This window comes from Mustela lutreola, chromosome 5 (assembly GCF_030435805.1).
Source record: "Mustela lutreola isolate mMusLut2 chromosome 5, mMusLut2.pri, whole genome shotgun sequence".
Lineage (NCBI taxonomy): Eukaryota > Metazoa > Chordata > Mammalia > Carnivora > Mustelidae > Mustela > Mustela lutreola.
Genome location: NC_081294.1, coordinates 114,832,251 through 114,847,022, shown reverse-complemented (window position 1 = coordinate 114,847,022; position 14,772 = coordinate 114,832,251).

The following is a 14,772-nucleotide window of genomic DNA, read 5'->3' as shown; positions in this document are numbered from 1 at the left end:
CCAGCAATTGCACTATTGGGTATTTACCCTAAAGATACAAATGTAGTGATCCAAAGGGACACATGCACCCGAATGTTTATAGCAGCAATGTCCACAATAGCCAAACTATGGAAAGAACCTAGATGTCCATCAACAGATGAATGGATCAAGAAGATGTGGTATATATACACAATGGAATACTATGCAGCCATCAAAAGAAATGAAATCTTGCCATTTGCAACAACATGGATGGAACTAGAGCGTATCATGCTTAGCGAAATAAGTCAAGCAGAGAAAGACAACTATCATATGATCTCCCTGATATGAGGAAGTGGTGATGCAACATGGAGGCTTAAGTGGGTAGAAGAATAAATGAAACAAGATGGGATTGGGAGGGAGACAAACCATAAGTGACTCTTAATCTCACAAAACAAACTGAGGGTTGCCGGGGGGAGGGGGTTGGGGAGAAGGGGGTGGGATTATGGACATTGGGGAGGGTATGTGATTTGGTGAGTGCTGTGAAGTGTGTAAACCTGGTGATTCACAGACCTGGGGATAAAAATATATGTATATAAAAAATATATGTTTATAAAAAATTAAAAATTTAAAAAAAAAAAATAAATAAAATGTTCTTTTCTTACATTTTTGTTAATTCTGATTTAGATTGCTGCTTTTTCTTGGTTCCATCTTCAGCTGTCTTCCCATCATCTCATCTTCTCTTAGGACCTCACTTCATCTGTATGTGATGGCTTCCAACACTCTTCTGTCAACCTACATCACTGTGTAGCACCACACGTATATTTCTCACTTTCTATTGGACACTTGTACATACATGTGACACCACATCTCAAGTTCGACATGCTCTAAATTACTTATATGATTCCCAAACACACACTTCCTATATAGTTTTCCTTCCATATTCTCTGTCTTATTGCCTGACACCACCATCTAGTCTGTCTTCTCAGCTGTACGCAGGCTATCACCCTTAGCTCTATCCACTCTTTCATCCATTCCTAAATGTGTAAGTGTCTCAGTTCTTTCTGTCTTGATTCTAAACTATCTCTCAAATCCATTTAAGTCTCTCCAGCTCCCAAGCTGTTCCTCTATTTTAGGTCTGCACCATGCCTCAGGTGAATTATTTTCAGCCGTTCTTCCAACCCATTCTCCATAATGTAGTTAATAGTCTTTCTGAACCTCAACTCTTCTATGCCATGTTCCGAAAACAACCTTTGAGTGATTTTGTTCCCTTCAAATTATGGTCCTTTTTTTTTTTTTTTTTTAAATTGTGTTCACATGGCTTTTCAAGGTTGAACTCCTTACCTACTTCTTCTGTACTTCTCTAGCCATCAGTCTGTTGCTTCTTGATTTAGTCAATTCTTGGGTATCCTTAAAAATCTTAGAAGGAACATCATTTATGTGGGGTGATTTTCTCTGATTCCCCTATTCTAGGGTAGGGGTCTCTCCTCTTTGCTTTACAGCTAGTGATATTTATCCTGTATTGTAATCATCTCTTTATTTATCTCTCTTTACTGGAATGTTAGCTCCCTTATTACAAAAAGCATACCTTTTGTATGGTGACCCCAGAATCTGTCATGGCATTTGTGAGGTAAATGTGATAACCACTATACTATGGAAACAAGGCAGGATGCACATGACAATTGAATGTGTTGTGCACCTAATAGCATTTTGTGAAATGTCTTAATATAATATATATTTGGTGCGGGCCTTCTGTAATTAGATAAGCACTGCTCTAGGCATTGAGCATAAAGCTATGAAAACCATAGGCAAAGTCCCTGCCCTCAGAGAACTTACAGAACAGTGGGTGGAATAAATAAATATACTTGCATTTTAAATAGTTGAAAAAGTAGAGTCACTTACAAATATCTAATCAGTTATTGTTTTGTAAAATCAGAAAGACATCACTTCTTCAAATTGCAGATTTTACCAAAATTTCTGAATAAACTGTGGAAATTATACTAAATGAGAAGTTTTATCTGTAAATTTCACATCAAACTTCAAAATGTCTCCAAATGTGTATGATTCGATGTAAGTATGATGATCATCTGATAAAAGTCACATAAGATGCTGCAAACAATTCCCATTACACTGACTTAAAACATTTTTAAATCAAACATTGCATATAAGATTTATTTCAGAAATCTCAAACCGTAAAGTATGCAAAGAAAATGGGCTATGAATGGATGAGAGTCTAAAAAAGTGTCTACTTTCTAATTCCAGCGGCAAGGAAAAGAATGTCAACTATGTTAGACTGTGGCTGTGTCTGCATCCACAAACTGATTTTAAAAATGATTGAATTCATTTAAATGGCCAGTTATTTTGACAAAACCAACAACCCAAAGTGGCCAAATCTAGTAAATACCTGGTTGTTTGCATTCAGCCGTCTTGGCCCCTCAAGTTGGCACCTATGTATAGATAGTCTGTGTATCAAGAATTCAGGGTGGGCCACTAATGTCATTTTGTGAAAACAACATGTTACCAAATAAGAGAGTTTTCTGGCCATTTGCTCTTGGCCACCCACATGTCTAAGAATGTAGTACGCTGGGCTCAGTACCTTAAGGCCTCACATTTTTTCTCATCTTCTGAAGGTGCGGGGGGGGGGGGGGAAATAGTTTGATTGGAAAATAGTCTCCCTTGTAGTTGCAGGGCAGGGACATAGTTACCATAGAAGCTTGTTATCAGTCCAAGGATCAACCAGCAGGGGCTGCTACCTGAGAAACCAGCAAGCGTCCCCTCATTAACTTCCCTGGTCTGTTGGATAGCACTGTTTACTCAAAAGCAAAGACTTGCATAACATTTTTTTTTTTTTTAAGTGAAGCAACTTTGCTTTTGAATTGCATTTGTTTCTGTAACAATTCCCCAGCTTTAGTTTCTGTCAGATAAAAGACCAACTAGTATTTTTCTAAATACAAACACCAACAAATATGCTTACTGCAATTACTATAGCTGCCTTTTTACTATTGTTAGGAGATATTGAAAGGCTTAATTGCTTGGATTTCTTGTAATGCTGATTAAAAATAAGAAAAATGCACACATACAATTCAGTGAGGACTGTTAGAAAAACAATGCATGGCCGAAAATATACTCTGATGTTCCTGCTAATCCTTAGGGTTGTTACAATATTCGTGTATAAAAGCACAAAATTTATATTGAGGAGGCTCACCATTTTCATTTATTTTTAACAATACCCTTTCTTTACATTGAATGAATATCTTATTACTCTACCGACATGGTAATGTCCAAAAGTAAGAATTTATCCTTGGAGCCTAATACACATTTGATTCCTACTGGGTAGGTCAGAAGGTTTTTTTTTTTGGGGGGGGGGAGAAGGTATGAAGTAAACAGGGTATGATTATTATTATAGATTCAAGTTGCCCTGACTAATCATTTCTTGTAGTTTAAAGATAGAAATAGGAGAGATGGCGAAACCGAGAGAGGCGGTGCTAATTCACTCACTCTTATTTAGCCCTCTACACGGGGAGGAAATGACTGGAGAAACAGGCATTGACTAGTTGTTAGGACACCTTAGTCAGCAGAATCACCTGCACATGGTTGAGAAAGGGGTCCCTCAAAGAGCAGATTTTGTGTTTGATTCTAAGGAGAACTCAAAAGCCAGAATACAGTAGCTGTGGATGGCATTTATATTTAGTAAGAGTGCAATATACTCGTTTGAAGTTGGGAGATGAGTATTTATTGAAACAGCTGGCAAATCAGCAGGAAAATGCTGATTTTGAAAAAACTATTCTTCTTCTGTGGAATCAGACCTACTGTATTTAGCAACACTATTATAATTGAACACAAAAACTGCATTAAAATACCATTAAGAAGGAGACAGAAATCCAGAAAAATAAGAGAATTCTAAGTTAAAAGCTGTCACAGCACTCCTGAGTCAGCTCTTTTAAGCATAAATGCACAAATGCATAAATGATCTTTCAAGTATGACATGAGATGAACCGACTGGACTCTGTTTCCCCATCACTTATGGCCCCTGCATGTCACATGCAACCAAGATATTTTTCCAGGCTGACCTAAACAGCTCATCTATTTGTATACCCCAAAGCACCAATTCCATCCTTTCATGGAACTAAAACACCTGGAAATTGGATGGAATTTTAATTTTAGCATGACGTAAACACAATCTAACCTTTCTATGAAATTAGCTTATGTACTAGTAAAGGACATTCTGTAACTCCTGCTAATCCCTATGCCACCACTTAGAAACACAGAACCATGCTTTTGTACAGAAATGAGGAAATTAAAGGATCACCAGGGCTTTTTTTTTTTTCCCCCCAGAGGGGAATACTGGGAATGGCTCAATTTATGTGACTTGCTAAAAGCCATAAAACTGGTTTGTGGCTAACACCAAATCTTGCAACTTTCAATCCAGTGTCCTTTCGACCACACTTCTTGCCCTCTCTGGTTGGTCAGTGATGGTTGCTGCTATGTATAAAATAAAAATAGACTTTGTCCCAACCCTGGCCCTTAAAAACAACTAGGAAGGCAGAAGTGGGTATAAACAGTAGGGCATTTTGTGAAGCACTTACCTGTTACTATTTTCTCTTTCTGCATTTAATAATGACGGCAGTCAAGTAGGGTTTGTCCACCTCCCCACACATGCCAGGGAAGTACTGTGGCAGCCCACTTTGCAGCTGCCAGGGCAACAGTTCATTTATGTGCCTTCTGCTACCCTGGAAAAAATCAGGAAAATGTAAGCCATGCTCAAGAGCAAGGTGTAGATGCCTGAGAGCTCTCCTGCTATAGTTCAGCTCTGAACTTGGGTTCACCTTAAAGGTAGAAGTCCATCTAACCCTTTCTCAGGAGTGTACTACTGGTTTTTCTCATGAAAAATAAAGTCAAAAACGCTCTGGAGATCAACCTAATCTTCACTTTTCCTCACACAGTGCAAGATAAATCTAGGGTTAGCTTCACTGGCACCAAGAGTAAGTGTAGTACACAGTGTACATGAATCTAGCTTTGGATACTTTTCTGTAGGATCTTAAAAGTTGAGGGCAGAGTCTGCTTTCCAGAATGTACCACTGTAAGTCCACATGGCTTGGGAATGCATCTGAACCTAGATCTTAACATCTGTCAAAATTCAGGAGATGTACAGGTGGTACCAGTGTGTTTCAAGAGGCTATACTTTTGTGCCCAGGTCTTTTCCTCAAGTGTAATCCTGTCCCTTCTCACAGACCCAAGATTAAAAATAGATGTGTCTAGAATATAGCTTCCCAGTTTTCACAAAATTCAGTTATTTCTCACCTTTGGAGAGGCTCGAGTTTACTGCTTAAGATGCCTGTCAAGACCTTGGAAAGTTTAGAAGGAAAGAAACAGAAAATTTGAGAACTTATTACTCTGGTTGAGAGCTCCGTGAATGTTTTTGTGGCTGAAATTTTAAACCTAACTTAAACCTTTGAATATTCAAGTTCATACCTTCTTAGCAAAGCATGACCTCCCTTTCTTTGTGGGGAAAAATTCTAAAAACATCAAAAGTTACTTTTTGAATCATTTTAATTGCAAATGAATCAGAAACATAAGGATGAAGTAGCTCTGAAATTGCAGATAGTTGCTAATACTAAAAGGGAAAAGAGTAAAACGGTTTTAGACTTCAGTGAACCAAAAATATCCAAAATATTATTTTGGAAATTTGGGGTGTAGGGGTGCATGAATGTTGTGTGATGCCTTATTTTTTAAGTATGAAATAGACTCAAGGAGAAATTTGTCTTGAATATTTATAGTGACAACCTCAAATTTGACTTACTCTATTTCCAGAGGGTGTTTTGCTTTGCTTTTCTATTTTGCTTTATGCTAACATATTTTTGTTCTTCTAATCATATGCATTATCAAGTGCACCATTAATAAATCCTTATAGGAAACATGGCTTTGGTCTTACAAAACTCTAGGGATAAGTCTGTGGTTTTTAACATGGATTATCTACAATTTTTGTTGGATCAAGTTTATTAGACGACTCAACAGCCCTAAGCAATTGCTGTGTTACTTCTAATAGTCCGTATCAGTGATATTGAACATTTCCACACTTTGATTTCCAGTAGGCTGATTTACATGACAGGTTTAGAATGATCTTCCAATCCATATTTTAGTCATTTTTGTCTACCTTTACTTAATTGCATTTATTTTGGCAATCCATTTTTCTCTAGCAATTCCTTTATGGATTTGTTTAAAGGAACATTTTTAGCACACTCTTGGCACTGGATGTCATATCGCCTTTGTTAATTTTGTTGAACGATAGACACTAATTGAGTGCACACTCTATACACAGATACACAAAAGCCTTATATCTGTTGAGCTTTTGCATGTGGGGACTTTCCACACAGTTTTAAATCTAATAATAAATTCTGTCCAAAGGCAAATGTTCTGTACCTTTGGTTACCCTCTCCCTTTTCCCTAAACCAGCACCACACCAGCACGGTCCACAAAAATAACTGCAAATGAGGTTTTGTAGTTAAACATAACATGAGAGACCAGGGATAAAGACTTCTATGAGAAAAGATACTATATTTCACTTGCTTATAAGTTCAGAAGTTGGTATCAGTAAAGATACCCAGGACATCTTTATTGATCCACATATCAGCTTGTTCTGTTCCTCTTGTGTATGAGGGAATCATAAGATAAATTCTTTTAAGTGTCACCTAAGATCAGTATCTGAAAGATATGAAGGTTAAAGAAAGATTTGAAGGTTAAAGAAAGATCTGCTTATACTGCTTATATGTGTACACAATGGTTTGCTTTCATAAAATGATTTACTAGACAACTTTGGGTTGGGGCAGTGAGGAAGTCTGGTTTTTCTGATTCTTTGGGCTAAAATGATTATGAACAAAGTAGGTTTGGCATAAATTGCTGATGTCCCTCACCACTGTGGTTTTCAGTCTTCGCTGGTCCACAGCAAGTCTAGATTACCCAACAGCCAGACAAACCCATGAATAGGACAATGAGAAAATAAACAGATAAACAAACACCTAACTTTTGGATTAAAAAACTGGTATTAAAAAAGTAGCAGTCACCTTGGGCCAGGAGCTAACCCAGGCTGTGTTTCCCCTTTGCCCTCTGGGTGGGAGGGGGGCTAGCCCTCAAACCTAACTTCTAATGGCACTTGTGTCACTCCAGGTTTTTTAAGAAACATTGGATGACAAGCTTGACAAGTCTGGGAAGGTTGAGGGGGTAGGGTAGTAGAAGAGGAGAAGACCTGTGCCCTGGTACAATGCTTGTCTAACACCTGTGCAAGGAGAATGCGAAGAGAAGGGAACTGGATAGGAAACATCTCAGATTCATTGCGGTTCCCAAGAAATTGTCAGCCAGCCCGATGAGGAGTTTCCTAGCAAATCTGCTCACTAGAGTCTGTCCCTGGGCATGGTGTCACCTGGGGTAAGCAGGGACTTAGCACCGACAACACAGCAGATCTAGAGGTGCTACAGCCGAAGGCCTTCAGCTAATTGTGCCCACGACCAGGTTTTGTTGGGTAGAGCGTAGTACCATAACATTTATGCTCACATGCTCTTGAATGTTGTTAAAGTGGGAGTCTTTTACTTGGGGCTTGAAATTCACTAACGTGTCTTAAAACGAACCTTCCTCAACTAGTCTTTTAGGTATACGTCAGCTCACACAGTTACACTAAACTAGATTTATTCCCCTTCTCTGTGCAAATAACCTTTGAGGTTAGGCTTCCAAAGCTGACCTTGCTGTTGAAATTTCTTCTACCTCTTAAGAAGTTTCTTTTGTTTTTGTCTTCATTCCTTCTCCAAATCTAAGAAAATTAAATGAAAAATAGGTATAAAGTGAGTTCCTTTGTAACACCTGCCTCACAATAAAGCTATTCTAGGATATCTGTTCTTTATATGATCTTTTTGAAGAACTGTATCTCTAACATCCATCTCTTACTGCCTTTTCTCTTCTGTTGGTGTGGCAGTTAAGAGCTATATAGCTTTTGGGATACCTGGGTGACTCAGAAGGTTAAGCAGCTGCCTTCAGCTCAGGTCATGATCTCAGAGTCCTGGGATCAAGCCCTGCATGGGGCTCCCTGCTCAGTAGGTAGTCTGCTTCTCCCTTCTCTCTGACCCCTCCATTCCCTGTCCCCCACCTCATGCTCTCTCTCTCTCTCTCTCTCTCCCTCCCTCCCTCCCTCTCTCTCTCAAATAAGTAAAACCTTTTTAAAAAATATGTATATAGCTTTTATTTGGGAGGTAGTATCCTGTGACCTCAGGAAAAAAATGGAGTTCATATCCAAATGTGAGAATAACTCTAGGACAGAATTCTCGATTATCCTTTTTATTTCTCATCTGTTACTAGTTAAGGTAATTAATTCTAGTTGCCACAACAGAAGAACTTCAAAGTCTTTGTATTTTAATGCAAAGAAGTATCCAACACTGTTTAGCGGAGAGTACTTTTCCATTTGGTAACTCCAAAGATCCAAGTTTCTTCCATTTTGTCATGTCCCCTTATCATTATATGACTTCCAAATTGGTTGTAGAGGAAAGCAAGTAGGAGGCCACTGGCTCTTAAATGTTTTGAATGAGAAATGACACATAACTTTAATGCACATTGTCATCTGCCAAGAACTCACTCCTGTGTCCCTCCTGTGTCCCTAGCCCAAACGCAAAGGAGGATGGGAAGTGTGAATGAGTACGGTGCCCCTTGCTAAGCACTATTGGTTCTTATATGCCATGACAAACTTGCTCTGCCCTCACTCCAGGGTGGCTAACTGATCTTCTGTCCTTCTGTTTTTTCTGTTTCTTAGCCCCTGAAGTATCTCCGTATGCATATATTATCTCCCTTGCCAGGAAAGAAAAAGTAAATATTTATAAAGTGAGATGTTTCTAGAGGTACCTTGAGTTTAAAATATTCATCCATGTTTCCTGTGTTTCTTGATGCCAGTATCAATCTTCATGTTTTCAGTTTCTGGTATTTCTCCTTTTCTCCGCATGTCTTATTTGAAGGACGTTATTGAAAGGACTGGAATCAAGAGGAAAAGTACGATAATGGTGGAAAAAAACAGTTATCTTTAAAACATCCAATACCTTTCGCTTCTTGGCCTTTTGGCTCAGATCAAGTGTAATACATCCAACACCTAGAGACATGCAAGCAAAAAAGTGGAGTAACCAAAAGTAAATAATTGTATTTTGTTTCTTGTAAAAGTTGAACATAATGTGATAATTTTGGTCTTGTCGTTAGAACAAAGTTTTTAAATTTGCTTATTTCATAGCAGATGAAAAATCCATTTTCCTGAGTATATTGGTTTCCTATTGTTGTTTTAACAAACTGCCACAAAAGTAGTGGTATAAAATAACAGGTATGTATTCTTTTACAGTGCTGGTTGTAAGAAGTCCAAGATGAGTTTTATGGGCCTAAAATTGAGGTGTTGGCAGGGCCGGCTTCTTTCGGGAATCTCTAGGGAAAATATCAGTTTTTTAGCCTGTTGCAACTTGTAAAGACCTCCAGCATTCTTTGGGTCATGGTCTCATTTCATCAATCTGTGCTTCTACCTTTACATCACTTTCACTGTCTTTGACCCTCCTGCCTCCCTCTCATAAGGACTCTCACGAAATATGGACCCACACTGATAGTTCAGAGTAATCTTCCCAGTTTCAACATCCTTAATTTAACCACATCAGCAAGGACCATTTTAGTATGTAACAGAACATATTCACAGGTTCTAGGGATTTGGGCATGAGCATCTTGGGGCGGGGCGGGGGTGGGCATTATTCAGCCTACTATCCTAAGTTATATACTGTCTTTACATATCTTACACTCTTGTCAGTAGCCCATTCTTATTGATCAGATTGATGAAGATGGGGATATAACTCATAGTCATACAATAGATTGATTTTCATGAGACTAAACTTGACGGATGTGGTAGCAAAATCTTGAGCATTAGCCAGCTATGAATTGGTTTCTGAATATCCACTTAAAAGGAAGAATTGATGAGAGAGGGGTTTAACAAATTTGTGTTAAGTTCAAGGAACCTTTTGAAGATATCAAGACCTCCACTGCTTCCCTCTTGGGAATCAAAGTTCAGTCTTCCTTAAGGAACTGTGGCAACTAGACAACAGAAGTCCACAGGTAGGATAGGTTCCCCAGGGGCACCATATTCTAATGTATTAGGGCCAATAAAAATAACTTACAGAGAAGGGATTGGATTTTTAATTTCAATCCCAACTCCTCCATCCCTGATGACAGATGGGATAAATCTAGAGGTGAAATTTTGATATTACACAACCTCAGTATGGTTAAGACTTTAATAGACCTGATTTTTTCCTGGACATCACTCTGCTCTTTCCAAACATAGAGAGGTTTTTCCTTGTAAGTGTCATCCACTGTGATATTTTCTATGACCTAATTGTTACCATTGTAGTAGTGTTACTGTAGAACTACTCTGAAATCTTTTAACCAATGTAATGGAATTATAATGGCATTATAATGGGCTCCCCATAATTTCTTTTTACTATTGTAATGCTGTCATAATGGCATTGTAAGGGGTTCTCCATAAACATACCCTGAAATCATTTTGCCACCATCATGACAGTGAAATGAGTCCCCATAGAGTTTATTTGAAATTGTTTTGCTCTTCTAATGGCATTATTAATGCAGCCTTCATAGACTTACAGAGAAATTGTTTGACCATTATAATGTGGTCTTTGTAGACTTACAATAAAATCTCTTACCAGTGTAATGTGGTTTCCATTAACTTGCACTGAAATCATTTTCCTACCATAATGGCATTATAATAGGGTATCCATGAACTTGGACTACCGAAGTTTGGTTCTCTTGATGGCATCATAGCAGCATTGCTACAGAGACTGTTAAAGTAATGTTGATGCTCTGTTGTGTCATAAGCAAAGACTGTAAGTAATGCACATCTACTTTTCACACTTAAGTATCAAGTGGTTTTTCCTTTAAAAGTAATGCCCTGACCGCTATATACTTTATAAACCAACAATACTTCTCAGATAACTAGATGAGAGAACCCTAGAATCTTAGGGCAGAAGATCTTATCTTAGTCACCCTTTATATAAATTCTAATGGTTTTTGTTAATTTGACTATTTTTTTCAAGTGTGATACATTCTTTTCCTCCTGGTCCTTCAAAGCATAAACAGTATTACTTTTTTATAAATTCTGTTTTATACTGTAATTTATGATGAGAATAATATGAAGTATAATCATTACTTTCTAGTTTTTAATATGAACATTCTGAAGTACATAGTGTTTATATCTAGTTTTTTATTGCTTTGGTCCCTTTAATGTAAAAGAAACAACACAAACACAGAGTACTCACTAGCAAAGAATGCATATAGTATATAGATAGATTACAAACATGAAATAAATAGAGTGGATTAAATATTTGCTGGATGCACAGACCCAGTGTTAGGTACATTCTTACTATATGCAAGCATAGTAAAAGCTGTGATGTTGGGGAGTTTTATGTTTGCATAGAATGTGATTAGATTAACAGCAATGCAACTTCATAAATAGCTTTTGGGGACCTATCTACTACAGATGGTTTTCGAGAGTGGAAAATTTCAATCATTCTCTGAGTTAACAATAGCATAGTGAAGATATATATGATTTCAAAAGGCATAGTGTGTTATTCTTCTATTATTATGGATTTTATTTCTGTTGTCCTTAAAATTCTATACTCTCAGTATCACTTCCTTTAGGCACATCCAGGTGCAAACCTGGGCACCTGGTTGGCTCAGGGTTAAGCAGCTGGCTCTAGATTTTGGCTCAGGTCTTGATCTCAGTATCCTGAGCTCTAGCCCTGTGTCAGGCTCCATGCTCAGTAGGGAGCTTGCTTGAGGCTTCTCTCTTTCTCTGCCCCTTCCCCAGTTGTGTGTGTGCTCCTCTCTCTCTTTCTCTCTCTCTCTCTCTCTCTCTCTCTCTGAAATAAATAAATGTTAAAAATAAAAACAAAAAGCAAATCTATGTAATTAGGTATGAAATAGGTAGGGACCAAGGCACATGATTTAGACAGAACGTGAGTATTAAAAAAAAAAAAAAAAGCAAGTAACTGTTTTCTTTTCTTTTTTTTTATCTTTATGTTTCTTTATTTTTTTTATTTAATTTTTTATTTTTTATAAACATATATTTTTATCCCCAGGGGTACAGGTCTGTGAATCACCAGGTTTACACACTTCACAGCACTCACCAAAGCACATACCCTCCCCAATGTCCATAATCCCACCCCCTTCTCCCAACCCCCCTCCCCCCAGCAACCCTCAGTTTGTTTTGTGAGATTAAGAGTCACTTATGGTTTGTCTCCCTCCCAATCCAATGAAACAAGATGGGATTGGGAAGTATCTGTTTTCTAAAAGTGGCCAGCCATGTCTTTATCCTGGTGTAAAGAGAAAATTGCCTTAGAGGTGTTTCTCCTTGGCTTAGAATGTTTCCTTTAAGGTTGACTCTGCAATTGTAAATATAAGACAAGTATTTATTATTGCCCTGGTAAAAGGTTATGGCAAGATACTCTTTTTGGTAAGAATTTTCCCTGTGATACCCAGTTTATCTGTAGTATTGGTCACTGAGAATGAAGAAGAAAAATTTGTGTAGAAGTCAGTGAACCTTGTAGGAACAAAAGGATCAAGACCTACACCACTTCCCTTTCAGGATTCAATCCTCATACATTATCTGTCATGAATTGAGGTAGGCAATAGAGGTCCACAGGAAGAGATTCCCCAGGAGCACCTCAGTGCTTTTCTACTACATGTGATGACTGGAATGATGATTGAGTTCAGTGCCAAGACATGTATACTCAGGGGTTAGGGCACAAAACAGTGGGGAGTTTGTCTCAAGTTAGTAGCCTCTCCCAGTGCTGCGCTTTCAGGTAATGCTATTTATTATTAATAACAATAAAATGACATTACTATAGCAAGAATTTTTTGTGTGGTTCATATAAATCTGCTCAAAACAACTTGTGAGTATCACATCTTGCCCATAGGAAAGTTGGGAGAGTAAATGACTTGACCAAGATCACACAGCTATTAGGCAGTTGAGGCAGGGGTGACCTTAGGCAGTTTGACTCTACTGTCTACCAATTTTTGTACTACAACATTTTGGTATCCCAAATTTGGGTCACCCTTACCCCTAGCACACTCACACCATGGGATCTTAATTTCAGGGCTGAGATCCAAGATGGTAGGAATAATTTCAGAACTGGAGCTTGTAGTGGTTAAAGAAATATTTGGTCAATTATACCTTCTGCCCTTAGGTCCTGAGAAAGCACTGCCAGAATACCAGTGATACCAGTGATAGCAGCAGCAGATAAATTTAACATCCCAATATATGAGTCCACATGTGTTCTATGACAAATGTGGCTAAGAGCAAAATGATTGCATCAAAAACAAGGGAACTTTCTTCCATTGAACTGATAGGATTTTCTAGTTCTTTTCTCAAAGTGTGACGCAGAACTGATTGCTTTGAATGAGAAAGTCTCCAGAGTTCCTGAAATATGTGGGGTGAAATATGTGGGGAGTTGGAGATGTCCCAAGAGAGATACTTGAGTTTCTGCTAATGGGCGTGTAAAGGCTCTAGAGACTAATTTGAATACTAGAAATAGAAATGACCCATTTATATCACAAACTCATGAAACAGGTTATTTTGCATATTCTGCAAAAACCTCTGGATTAACATATACCAGTCAGATTTCATAAAATATAAATGCAACCAATGATTATCTCTGAATTACTTAATGAACGCCACTGACTTTTACTGCCAAGGTTCAGTTACAAACTTATAAATAAAATAGAAAAACAAATCACAATGGTCAGAGGATGATAGCACAATAATATTGGGGTAAAGTTAAGAAAATAACTGTAAATTATAATGTGGATATCACATAACTGACATTAAAAGTGCCAAAAACAAACACATTCTTAGCATTCTATCATTTCATTTCTGTGAAAAGATTAACATCAACACTAAGCATATCATCATTCCTCAAAGATTAACAAGAGTTCTTGCAAGACTATAGAAAAGCATTCAAATTGGCTATTAGAGGATATAAAAGAGCTATGAGGATTAAATGAGATAATTCACTTACAGCCTTTACTCTAGCACTTGACACGTGGTGGGCATCCAACAGATGTTGGCTCTTATTATTGTTGCATTGTTATCTTCATCCATCAATGAAGCCTATGGCTTCAGACAAGTCACTTAGTTTCTTTAAGTCTTAAGATGACCTTGAAGTCTTCTCTAGGTCTTAAGATAACTTAAGATGACTTTAAAGCCCTTCTTAATATTCAGCTCATTTAAATATATAAATTTTGCTGGTGGAATTCTAATCTGAGTATTTTCTGCAAGTTTTGTTAAGATAGGTCAAAATTATTTAGTCACAGGTAGTAAACTGTGAAATTTTGATGAATGTAGAAGTTTGAGTTATTTAAACCAGTTGTAAGAAAGGCACTTAGCGTGACTGCTGCATAGCAGTCAAAGATGAGGACTCTTGAGTTTAAGGGTTATTATGTACCTTAAGAAGAAAAAAACCTGGTGGCTAAATAGGAAGAATTACTGCCAAACACTAACTAATCATGAAACATGTTGCCCACTAACCTCTCTAAGACCCTAGAGTAGCAACATCATCAGCAGAATCCCCTTCAAATAAAAATATTTTTTATGGTTAGTAATACCAGTTATGTGACGAATTGTGGATGTCAGAAGTCTTTAAGAGGAAGTCTTTTGAGATATTTTGATATGAAGAGGAAATAGTTTGTCAGTCAGTCAACATGATTTACCGAGATTATTTGACCATAGAGCTGTCAAAGTGCTATAAA